The 12,254-nt window shown below is 44.9% G+C and overlaps 1 pseudogene; it reads right to left on the bottom strand.

The window, feature by feature from the left end:
- Nucleotides 1–6,537: 6,537 nt before the first annotated feature.
- Nucleotides 6,538–6,645, bottom strand: LOC131105764 (5S ribosomal RNA; annotated as a pseudogene).
- Nucleotides 6,646–12,254: the final 5,609 nt, after the last annotated feature.

Below are 12,254 nucleotides of genomic sequence, written 5' to 3'. Positions count from 1 at the left end.
GCAAGCAAACAAATAAAAAAGGAACAAGGGCCTTTTCCTGTTGCCTCTCTTGCGCTGGTACAAAAACCATAGGCCCACCCCGGTGCATGCTGGTCCTGTGAGCACTGCCTACCTAAATATATTGCAGGTGCCCAGGGTGTTATCCAATGAAATAAACCCAGAAATTAACTACTAATTAACCCCAACAAAATATGATAGATAAACAAATAAATAAATAACTAACAAGAAAATATTATCAAGTAATCCAAACAAAACAACAACAACAAAAAAATAAATCAACAGATATCAGAAACCTAGGAACACACTAATAAATAGCTCCTACATTACCCTTACCCAGTTTTTACCCGCAGACTTTCTGTCAGCTCTGTTTTTTGTTCTTGTGCCTTGTGTCCTGCTTTTTGCCTGTGAGCCCTTTTGCTGAAGTGTTTTTGTTTTTTTGTATTTAGCATTGGACAGTGTTCTCAGCTATACTTTTTGCTTACCCTTTTGGTGTTTGTTTGCCCTTCCCCTGTAAGGGCACCTTCTCTTTAGTAAGCATTTTTGGCCCACATTTTACATCTCCATTTTGGGTTTTAAAACAGCTCACTAGTTCAAACATGACATCCTTTTTTATATCAACTTATCTCATGGAGTAATACATAGAAAAAGGAAAGAAATGTGTTCATGGTTCACATCAGGATTGTGAATGGGCCAAATTCCCCCCAAAGTGCTGCCCCCCTTTAAAGTGTTATCACAAGTCTTGTTGTTGTTGTTTGCAGAACTCTGCTGCTGCTTCTTGGCTTCGGTTACAGCCACCAGCACCCAGGAGGTATGTGAGCATCCTACAGGCCAGCGACAGTCTATTAGTTTGTGGCTGGAGCAGGGTCTGAGAACGGAAACCGCTCAATGTGACGACTCTCATAAAAGGAGAAACACCTGGAGGATTGATGCATAAAAAAGCTTAATGTTGAAATGGTAACAGCCTTATTAAAATGAATGGAGGAAATACATTCAGGTTTCACAAAGGTTGTCAAGATTAACCAAATGAACTCACTCAACACTTCTCTTTGTCAGTCGCCCTCCTGCAGCAGGACTGGTATGTCATGTGAAGGAGCATCTGTCATCACCATGGTTACCACGCTGCCCGCACCAGACTCTGCTGCATATACAGTGTAGAAATGCCTGGAGAAATTGGAGTTAATTTATCAATAAAATACCTCTACTACTAACAAGATTATTTGATGTGGAAAACAGCCATGTTACCATCACTCAGGTGAGAAAGGTAGTTGAGCTATTAACGCTGCTAGCCCAGACTGTATTGGAGCAAAGTAAGAAACACTAACTTTGGTCCTACACAGTACATCCCTGATCCCTCTGCTTCACCGCACAGGCCACTGGCAATCTAACAACTAGCTTACCAACTCCAGTCACAAATCATCACCTAACTGCCGTACCGCTCTGAGCTTTTTTACTTTTGCACTCTACAGTCTGGTCAGGTCAGCTGATCAGTTGCTCCTGAGGAAGCCTAAAACAAAGCGGAAGCTCAGGGGGGGATCGTGCCTTTGCTGTTGCAACCCTAAAACTTTGGACTAATCTGCCACAGTGTATCAAACAGGCCTCCTCTCCGTCTGTTTTTCAATCTTAAGACCCACCTCTTCTCCATGGGTTTTAACACTTAGTCGGAGGCTGACTTTTGACTGTTTTGGGGGTGGGGGTTATTTTTTATGACTTTGATCGTACTGTATTATCTTATTTTATTTTATGGATTTTATATTTTTATGCTTTATTTTTTTTAGATTTTATTTGATCTTATATTACTCTAATTTACCAGACTGACATTTTCATTGTCCTTATTGTGCTTGTGCAGCACTTTGGAAACCTTGTGTTTGTTTAATTCTGCTACATAAACAAAATGGATTGACTTGGACATTGCATGGGTTATGATCCTCCAATTACACGCCTGCCTCAGTATCAACTTGAAGAAAACTAAAAAGATAGTTGCAGATTTCAGGAGGACCATAAAAAGGGAGTGTATGGTACCAGCATGGGAGTATGAAAGATTCAAAGTGATTTGGAGGTCAAGGGTCATATGACCTGGCGCTATTTATAATAGTTCATATAAAAAATATCACATGCAATCTTATGAAAGTCAAGTAGAAAAGCAAAAAGATGAGTATGGTAGTAGCAGACAATTCCTATTGATACAAGGCAGTTTGGAGGTCAAAGGTCACATGACCTGGAAGCTACTGGTAATGATTTGTAAAAAATTCATATTTAATTCTATCAAAGTTGAGTAGCAAAGCAAAAGGCGTGTATAGTACTGGCAGACAAGTCCCACTGATACAAAGTAGTTTGGAGGTCAAAGGTCACATGACCTGAAAGCTATTCATAATATTTTATTTCAAAAAATTATATAAAATCCCAGCAAAGTTGAGTAGCAAAGCAATAAGGCGTGTATGATACTAGCAGACAAGTCCTACTGATACAAAGTGGTTTGGAGGTCAAAGGTCACATGACCTGGAAGCTATTGGTAATGATTTGTGTAAAAAATTCATATAAAATCCTAGCAAAGCTAAGTAGAAAAGTAAAAAGGCATGTATGGTACTAGCAGACAATTCCTACTGATACAAGATGGTTTGGAGGTCAAAGGTCACATGACCTGGAAGCTATTGGTAATGATTTGTGTAAAAAATTCATATATAATCCTAGCAAAGTTGAGTAGCAAAGCAAAAAGGCGCGTATAGTACTGGCAGACAAGTCCCACTGATACAAAGTAGTTTGGAGGTCAAAGGTCACATGACCTGGAAGCTATTCATAATATTTTATTTCAAAAAATTATATAAAATCCCAGCAAAGTTGAGTAGCAAAGCAATAAGGCGTGTATGATACTAGCAGACAAGTCCTACTGATACAAAGTGGTTTGGAGGTCAAAGGTCACATGACCTGGAAGCTATTGGTAATGGTATTTAAATTGGTTATTTCCCTTCGTCATGGAACATCGTAGAACTAATGTACAGAAAATAACATGAAAATTCATACATGAAATTCATATGGCAGTTAAACATCAGCGGCACTGTCGCACCAAAGTTAATACCAAATATAAATAGCACTCACCACTTTAGCCTGCTTCTCAATCAATGGCGGAGTCACGACTCTACAAAACTCTGCTCTTAACAGTGTCTAGACATTTTATAGTGGCATTTACATCTCTTGAGCAGTTGTCCTTCTTATACCTCTCTCAAAATGCACGAGCGCCACCTAACGGCCGTAACGGTCCTTAACTTAAGGAAGTAGTTCATAGCACTGAACTTCCTTGGTTGTTAGTGGTATATAGTGTCGTGAAATCTCAACCTCAGACAGATTAAGGAGGTCTTGGAGCCATGCTTCCCAGTGCGGTCTGAGGTGATCAGGAAGTGGCTCATCCCATCCTACCTTGTCTTGACACATCCGTTGTAAAATCTGCTTACCTTTCAAGATGACCGGTGCCACAAATCCAAGAGGATCAAAAATTGAGGCAACTGTCGACAATACTCCTCTTCTAGTAAAGGCATGATCCTTTATCCTCACTCTAAACTGGAACATATCGGAGCAAATGCACCACTGGACCCCAAGAACCCGTTCCATTCTTTGTTCTCCCAGGGCCAGGTCCAGATCAGCTGCACCTTCTGCCTGTTCTTGCTTTGGGATTGTGTCAAGCAAATTCCGATTGTTGGTGAGGAATTTGTGCAAGTGGAGCTTACCAACACTGCACAGTTCTCTTGCCTCTTTGACAAGCTGGATGGCTTCTGCTTCACTGTCCAAACTTGTCAATCCATCATCGACATAAAAGTCGTGTTTTATAAACCGCACTGTGGCTTCACTAAAGTTTCCTGCTCCTTCTGCAGCCAGGTGCTTGAGACCAAAGTTTGCGCATCCGGGTGATAATGCAGCTCCAAACAAGTGAACTTTCATGCGGAACACTGACACTGGAGCTTTTATATTTCCCTGTTCCCACCACAGGAATCGGAGGTAGTCTTGGTCTCTTGGTGCAACATGAAATTGATGGAACATCCGCTCCACATCACACATGAGGGCTACTTGTCCTTTGCGGAAGCGAGACAAGACCCCTACAAGGGTATTGGTAAGATCTGGTCCAGTAAGTAGATGCTCATTCAGCGATGTATTCTGAAACTTAGCTGAGCAATCAAATACAACGCGAATCTTCCCTGGCTTGTGTGGGTGGTAAACCCCATGGTGAGGGATATACCATGTACCATAATGCTTGTGGTATACGTCATCTTTCCTAAAACGTTTTTCCAGACACCTGAGTCGATGTTCTGCACATACATACTTTGTTGTTTGGCAGCTTGGGCCTCTCTTCCTTGAAAGGTAATGGCATTTCGTAATGTCCATTTGGCTTATGCTTGATGCCTTCTCTCATTGTCGTCAAAAACTCAATATCTTCTTGTGATATTAGAACATTTCACTGAACCTTTCAGTAAAGTCTGACTCAAATACTTTAAGTATTTCCGCTGGAGTGATAATTTCTTTAACCTGAGTTCTACAGACAAACTGAACCTCAGACTTGATCTCCAAAGATGGCTTGATAGCTGGAACTAGCTTTGCAGTTGTACATGTAGGTATATGAGATCTATTAGCTGGTATGTAACTGCTGGTGTAGGTTGTTGGGAGTTTTATTTTTGTGTCCGAGCCGATGCCTCTTACTTGTAGTCCTTGCACCCTTTCGCTCTTCACCACCTTTGTTTTTGATGTTATTGTGGATAATTTAAGTTTTACTGGCTCTTTCTTGATGCACAACATTTCAGCTACATTTTGCAAAATGAAAGTTGTGTCACTTTGACTGTCCAGTAAAGCATACACTAGAACTTCCTTGCCTGGTTCAGTTGACGTGGAAACATAGACTGGAACAATAGATGAAGTATGAGTTCCCTTTTCCTCTTGAACAACTCTGTTGGATGTAACTTGCTGCATTTCTATGGATTCAGACTGCTGTTTTTTCTCTCCTTTGTTTTCGTCTGTAGTGGTTTCATTTGTTGCTTGCCTTTTACTTCGTCCTTGTTCTTGAGCTCTCTTCTCACGGTCTTGATGAAGGCATGTGGGGTGACGTTTTCCACATAAGTCACACACACTCCTGGATGTACAGGCTTTGGAGTTATGATCATTCTTGAGACAACCAAAACATAACTTCTCCTGTTGTACAAACTTGAGTCTTTCTTCAACTGTTTTTTCCATAATTTGGCGGCACTTGTGGACAGTATGTCCCCGCTTCTTACAGAAAAGGCATGTGATGTTTGTTCTCTCACTTGCGCTAGTTGTGAAAGTCTTAGCACTTAAGTTTTGATTTCTTTGAAACTTGGACTGTTCTCGTTCTGTTGGCTTTGTTCTTTCTTGGTCAGTTGGCTTCATTACATTTAGTGATGTAATAGGATTGCATGCGATTCGAGCCTCCATGTTGAGAAATTGCACAAAATATCTGAAACATTTTGTGTTCGTCTTGATAAATTGTAACTTCTCTGTTCCAACGCGAGCTCAACCAATCTGGTAGTTTGGCAATAATCCTTTGGTTTTCTACACAGTCGTTTAGTGTTTGTAGGCCTTGAACATATGGCATAGCTGATTCCACACTGTTTAGAAAATCAACAAACTCGCGAAGATTGTCGCTGTCTTTGGGGCTAATTTTGTGCCATGCATATATCTTCTCACGGTATGCTTTGGCAACAATGAATGGATTACCAAATCTGTCTTCAAGTATGCCCCAGGCAGCATGATAAGCCGTTTCTGTTCCTGCAAGGAAATGGCCTTCAATAGCTCTCTTAGCAGTTCCTCCAACATACTTGTGAAGAAAGAACAGTTTTTCTCGAGTTGGAAAGTTTTTACGATCAATCAGAGCACAGAAAGACAGCTGCAGTCACATACCGGGTGACTTAAAAAAGAAACAGTCAGTTCATCTCTGCACGGTTCAGAGGCAATTAACCTGCAATTCTGGATTCCTAGACCATCCAAGAGCTTCTTTTTACCCTCCATATCCTTCATTGTGACTTCGTATCTATTTCTTCCTTTAAATCTGCATCCTGTCATGGTTCCACAGTTTAGAACAATTCCCTTGTCCAGTGGTGCAATGGCCCCCTCACCCACAACTTCCACTGCCACAGCTAATTGCCTAGGATAGGCAGCAGCCTTGTCTGATGGCTCCCTGGCTACCAGCTTGACTTGTGCTTGTTTAAAACAAAAAGTGCCCCTCCCCCCACCAGCCACAAATTTGGGGGGTGGGGGAGGACAGGGAGGGGGGAGCGGGCCCACTCCCTGAACATTCACAAAAGAGAATTTTTAAGAAAAAAAAAACACTTTAAATAGAAAAGAAAAAACGGAATATATCTAAAAAAATATCTCTCTGTGATCTACTCTGCAACTGCTCTCACCGTTTTTTTTCAGGGTAGTATAGCCGTAAGGTGCCAGGTCAACTGAAAAGATCCTATTTGAAGGTGATGCAGGCTAGACTCCAGAAAAAAAGTGTCAAACAGCGCCCTCTGCTGTCAGGCAAGAGCAGAAACCATAAAAAGCTTACAGCACCTGGTATTCCCAGGTGGTCTCCCATCCAAGTACTAACCAGGCCCGCCCTGTTTAGTTTCCGAAATTGGGGGGTTTCAGGGTAGTATGGCCGTAAGCTGCCAGGTCAATGTCAGGTTCAAACTCCTGTGACACTTGTAAAAACACTTAAATACAGAAATACAGAAGAGACAGACAACAATATTCAAAGTTGCTCGCAGCGAGGAGAGTGAAACCACATACCCAGTGACATGCCGCTCCACTCTGAATATGCAGTTCACACTCCCCTCTTTTTATTTTCTTTTGGGGGTCTCTACTACATGGTCGTGCAACTCTAAGGGGGGGGGGGGGGGGGGTAGAAGGCAGTTGCACGAGCTGTATTTGTTTGTCTATGTGAGTGTGTGTATGTGAGAGCAATTACTTTTAATGTTTTACGAGTTCTTATCTTGACACATTCTTGCAGGATTAACATGAGCATCTGCAGAGTTGCTGTTGGCGCATCCAGGCACCTCCAGGACCTGGGGGTCACTGGGGGTCTCTGATCAGGGTCACGGGAACATTCCTTCTTCAGCACATTCAAACACTTTCTATTGTCTTAGCAAATTGATATAAGGGTGATAACTAACAAAATAATACTTGTATCTACATTTTATTCTAACATTTCCCTCCTGTTTATCACGCTTTTATCTGCTTGCAGTCGCTCCTAGGCTGTCCTCTCGGTTTTTACTCGCAGGTCATCTTTGTCAGAAAATGTGCTTACACCTAAACGGAAGTGTTCTCGTCATCTGAGTCAAAGTACAAGTCAGAAACAAGTCAGGCATACGTATCCATAATGGTTGTCCGAGTCATCATCACTGTCATCGCTGCCACCTGCCACCAGTAGGGGGTACATTTCATTTACCTTGTTGTCATTGGTGCCATGGCTAAATTCACAGTCCATGTGATTCTAACCTTCAAGATAGGGTTAGGGTATTCCCAGGTGGTCTCCCATACAAGTACTAACCACACCCCTGCTTAGCTTCCGAGATCTGACGAGATCGGGCGTTTTCAGGGTAGCATGGCCATAAGCTACCAGGTCAACTGAAAAGATCCTATTTGAAGGCGACGCAGGCCAAACTAGACTCCAGCAAAAAGTGTCAAACAGCGCCCTCTGCTGTCAGGCAAGAGCAGAAACCATAAAAAGCTTACAGCACCTGGTATTCCCAGGCGGTCTCCCATCCAAGTACTAACCAGGCCGGCCCCTGCTTAGCGTCTGAGATCGGACGTTTTTTCATTTTTTTATTATAGAACTTACAACAGTACATCACAGATCTGCGTTTTTTTTAATTATTATTTTTTAAAAATCATATATATATATATATATAATATATGTAATTGTTGTCATTATTATTATGACTATTATTTTCGATTACTATTATAATGTTTTTTTCCCTGTCCTCTCTCTAGCCTATAAGTTGAACATTATTTTGCCATTGTCTGCTACTGAGATTAGGCTGCTCCCTTCTGTAAAAGAGTTCTCAAAGCTTTCTTGGTTGGCGGCCCGTCATATCGACATGGCCTTCTTTACATTAGCCTCAAAGTATGTCCATACGGTAATCTTCTTTTTTTCAAACTTTGTGAGGTTCCGTCTCAGCCATATGGCGTACCTCGCATGGCTCAGCATAAAGTTCCATAGGAATGGAATGGCCTTTATTGTCATTATACAAGATGTACAACGAAATTGGAGAGCTTCTCCTTCCAGTGAAGTAGTCAAGTTTAAAGAAACAAAAAAAGTATATAAAGTAGAGAAAAAAAGACTATTTAACAAGATATATACAAGATATCCAAAATATACACATAGTATTGCACAGGAGCATATGCAGGAGCAGATATATTAATTTTAGTGCAATGATCAATGGGTCATAGTGCAAATAATGTCTGGTGTATACAGATGAGTAAAGTTACATATGAGTGTATTGTAATGGTTGTTAAATAAATAAATATGATTGAGATAGTAACAGAGGCAGTGATGGAAAATATTGCACATTTGTACGTTGTATGTCTGAGTTCAGGGTGGTGATGGCTCTTGGGAAGAAGCTGTTTCTCAGTCTGCTTGTTTTTGCCTTGATGCACCTGTAGCGTCTGCCGGAGGGCAGCAGGTCAAACAGCTGAGCACCGGGATGTAAATTGTCCTTGATGATGTTGCGAGCTCTGCTGAGGCACCGGGTGGAGTAGATGTCCGTCAGGGAGGGGAGAGGGCAGCCGATGATGCGCTGCGCTGCCGCGACTGTCCTCTGAAGCCTCCCTCTGTCCGCCTCAGTCAGCTTCCGTACCAGGTGGAAACGCAGTAGGTCAGCAGGCTCTGGATGGACGAGTGGTAGAAGGCCAGTAGCAGCTCCCTGTTCGGGTTGTTCCTCCTGAGGACTCTCAGGAAGTGTAGACACTGCTGGGCCTTCTTTATGACAGCTGTGATGTTGTCTGTCCAGGAGAGGTCGCCGGAGATCTGGACTCCCAGGAACCTGAATGTGTGGACCCTTTCCACACACTCGCCATTGATGTAGAGGGGGGGGCGGGTCACTTCTGTTCCTTCTGAAGTCCACGATGATCTCCATTTGTTTTGTGCATGTTCAGGGCTAGGTTGTTGTCGGAGCACCAGGTCGTCAGCCTCTGGACCTCCTCCCTGTAAGCTGCCTCGTCTCCCTGTGAGATCAGTCCGACCACTGTGGTGTCGTCAGCAAACTTGGCGATGATGTTGCTCTCATGGGCCGGACTGCAGTCGTGTGTGTAGAGGCAGTACAGGAGGGGGTTCAGCACGCAGCCCTGTGGTGATCCGGTGCTCAGACTGCGGGTGGAGGAAAGGTGGGGGCCGAGTCTCACAGTCTGGGGTCTGTTTGTTAGGAAGTCCTTGATCCATCTGCATGTGAGGGGAGGGAGGCCTAGGGTGTCCAGTTTTGTAGTTAGGATGTCCGGGATGATGGTGTTGAAGGCCGAGCTGTAATCCACAAAGAGCATCCTGGCATAGCTGTGCTGTTGTTCCAGGTGGTTCAGCACCGCGTGCAGGGCTATGGCGATGGCGTCCTCTGTGGATCTGTTCGCCCGGTATGCAAACTGGTGGGGGTCGAGTGGGGGGGGGGGGGGGGGAGACAGCCTTTTATGTGCTGGAGGACCAGTCTCTCAAAGCACTTCATGATTATGGGTGTGAGGGCAACAGGGCGATAGTCACTGAGGCTGGATGCGGGTGACTTTTTCGGGATGGGGATGATTGTGGCGGATTTCAGGCAGGTGGGGATGACTGCTTGGGCCAGGGAGAGGTTGAAAATCCTGCAGAAGACTCCGGACTGGTGTGCACATGCTCGGAGAACCTTTCCAGGTACGCTGTCAGGGCCCGGGGCCTTCCTGGGGTCCACTGCTTGGAGCACACGCCTCACGTCATGCTCTCCTACAGTTAATGGGGGGGGGGGGGGGGGGGGGGGGGTCGGGAGGGGCTGGGGGCAGGGCTGGAGAAGATGAGTGTGGCTGTGGTGTTTCAAAGCGGGCAAAGAAACTGTTGAGTTCCTCTGCCAGAGACACGCTCAGGTCTCCTGACATCACATCACGTCCTCTGAAGTTAGTGATGCTCTGCAGTCCCTGCCACACCTCTCGTGCTGGAGAGGTGGGACTCTATCCTCCTGTTGTAGTCCGCTTTGGCTGTTTTTATTCCTCTTCTCAGGTCAGCTCGAGCCGTACTGTACAGAGCTCTGTCGCCTGACCTGAAGGCAGAGTCGCGGGCTTTGGGGAGGGAGCGGACCTGGCTGGTCATCCAGGGTTTCTGGTTTGGAAAAATCCGGATGACTTTGTCCACAGACACAGTTCCCATACAAAACTTGATATAGTCTAGTACTGTCACTGTGTATGTTTCCAGGTCCTGATGTTGAAATAGGTCCCAGTCTGTGTGTTGGAGGCAGTCCTGAAGTTCACTGAGTGCATTTTCCGGCAATGTGGTGATGATCTTTTTGGTGGGTCTGGATCTGCGTCTGAGGGGGGTGTATGCAGGAGTGAGCAGCAGGGAGAGATGGTCTGACTGTCCGAGGTGGGGGAGTGGTGTTGCTCTGTAGCCGTGCTTTATGTTTGAGCATACATGATCAAGAGTTTTTGGTCCTCGCGTTGGACACTTGACATGCTGATGAAACTTCGGGAGTACAGTCTTTAAATTGGCCTTATTAAAGTCCCCGGCTATAATATGAACGCCATCAGGGTGGGCCCGCTGATGTTCATTGATGACGTTCAACAGGAGAGAGAGTAGCGTTAGCATCCGGTGGGATGTAAACAGCGGTGACAATCACAACAGTTAGCTCCCTCGGGAGAAAATACGGCCGGCATCTTACGGACATGTACTCAATGTCAGGGGAGCAGTGAGTCTCTATGATCTTGCTGTTGTTGCACCAATCCTCATGCACGTAAATACAGACCCCCCCACCTCTGCTCTTACCGGAGTGCTCTGTTCGATCCCAGCGGTGTAGAGAGCGGCCGGCTAGCTGCACGCTAGCATCGGGGATCGTCGGTTTGAGCCAGGTCTCCGTGATGATTAGAACACAACAGTCACGAATGTAGCGGTTTCCCTCGAGCTGTAACTCCAGGTCGTCCTTTTTGTGGGTAATGGATCTGGCGTTGGTGAGGTACAGGCTGGGCAGGGGTGGCTTATGTGGGTTGTTTCGTAGCCGTAGCAGTAGGCCGGACCTGCGACCCCGCCTCTGCTTGCGCTCCCGACGCCGCCTGCGCCTCTTTCCAGACCCGACAACAATCCACGGAGCGCCCGGTGGTCTCGCTAGTTCGTCTGGGATGTTGTGTCGACGATGAAAGTCTCTGCAAACTGCCAGTTTGTGTCGGTAGCCGATGTCCACAAGGTCCTGTCGGGTGTAGTGGTGTAATGCCGATGTATACGTGGATAGAGTCCATAGACAAACACACATAAAATAAGCAAAAAAAGCACTGAAAGGGAGAGCCGTGAGCCGCTGCGTCTGTGCGCGCCGCCATCTTTGATTGATCTTTGGTGTCAATTGGCCAAAGTGGACCATGAACAATTTTATGGTAGCTGGAGACTTCAACCAATGAAATCCATCCATTTTCTGCACCGCTTATTCTCATCAACGGACTGTATTCCCCACCTGTTACCAGCATGGGGACATTCCAACCCAAGATGACAACATACTGGACCAGGGACACAGCAACTTATGTGGCACAGACCCAGTGTCACACTGCCCTTCTTTTAGCCCAGACTGAGAGCCACTTTAGCAGCTGAAATATCTCAGGTGGGAGGGCGTTATACTGAAGATCTGAAGGTCCCTGGTTCAAGCACGGTTTTCAGCATAATCCTGATTTGCATTGTGACTTGGCAAATAGTTTGGAAAAAGGACCTTAACTTCAAAATCCCGCCCATCCAGCCAACCTTGAGTTCACTGAGACATTAAGGTGAGCCTGAGGTTGGCTCAGGTGCTTTCTTCACAGCTGGCTTTTAAACCTTTCAAGCCTCATTTCCAATTGTGATTTCTTGTTTTGTTGAGAAAAAAACCATTATTTCTGGAACATGTTATATGAACTACAATTTTCCCTACAAAGGAGAAATATTTGTCAATTTGGACAATTGTCATTCTGCCCCCACTTTGGACACATCGTCGTGATTCATTGTTTGGCAACTGCTTTGTGACCTCGCCAGTCCTCTTCACAGCCCATTCCCCATTGATCCCCATTCACATGTAAAAGATCCCCGGTTC

The sequence above is a fragment of the Doryrhamphus excisus genome, chromosome 17 (assembly GCF_030265055.1).
Source record: "Doryrhamphus excisus isolate RoL2022-K1 chromosome 17, RoL_Dexc_1.0, whole genome shotgun sequence".
NCBI lineage: Eukaryota > Metazoa > Chordata > Actinopteri > Syngnathiformes > Syngnathidae > Doryrhamphus > Doryrhamphus excisus.
Note: the sequence above shows the minus strand (reverse complement) of the source record. Positions and strands in the feature narration are given on the sequence as shown.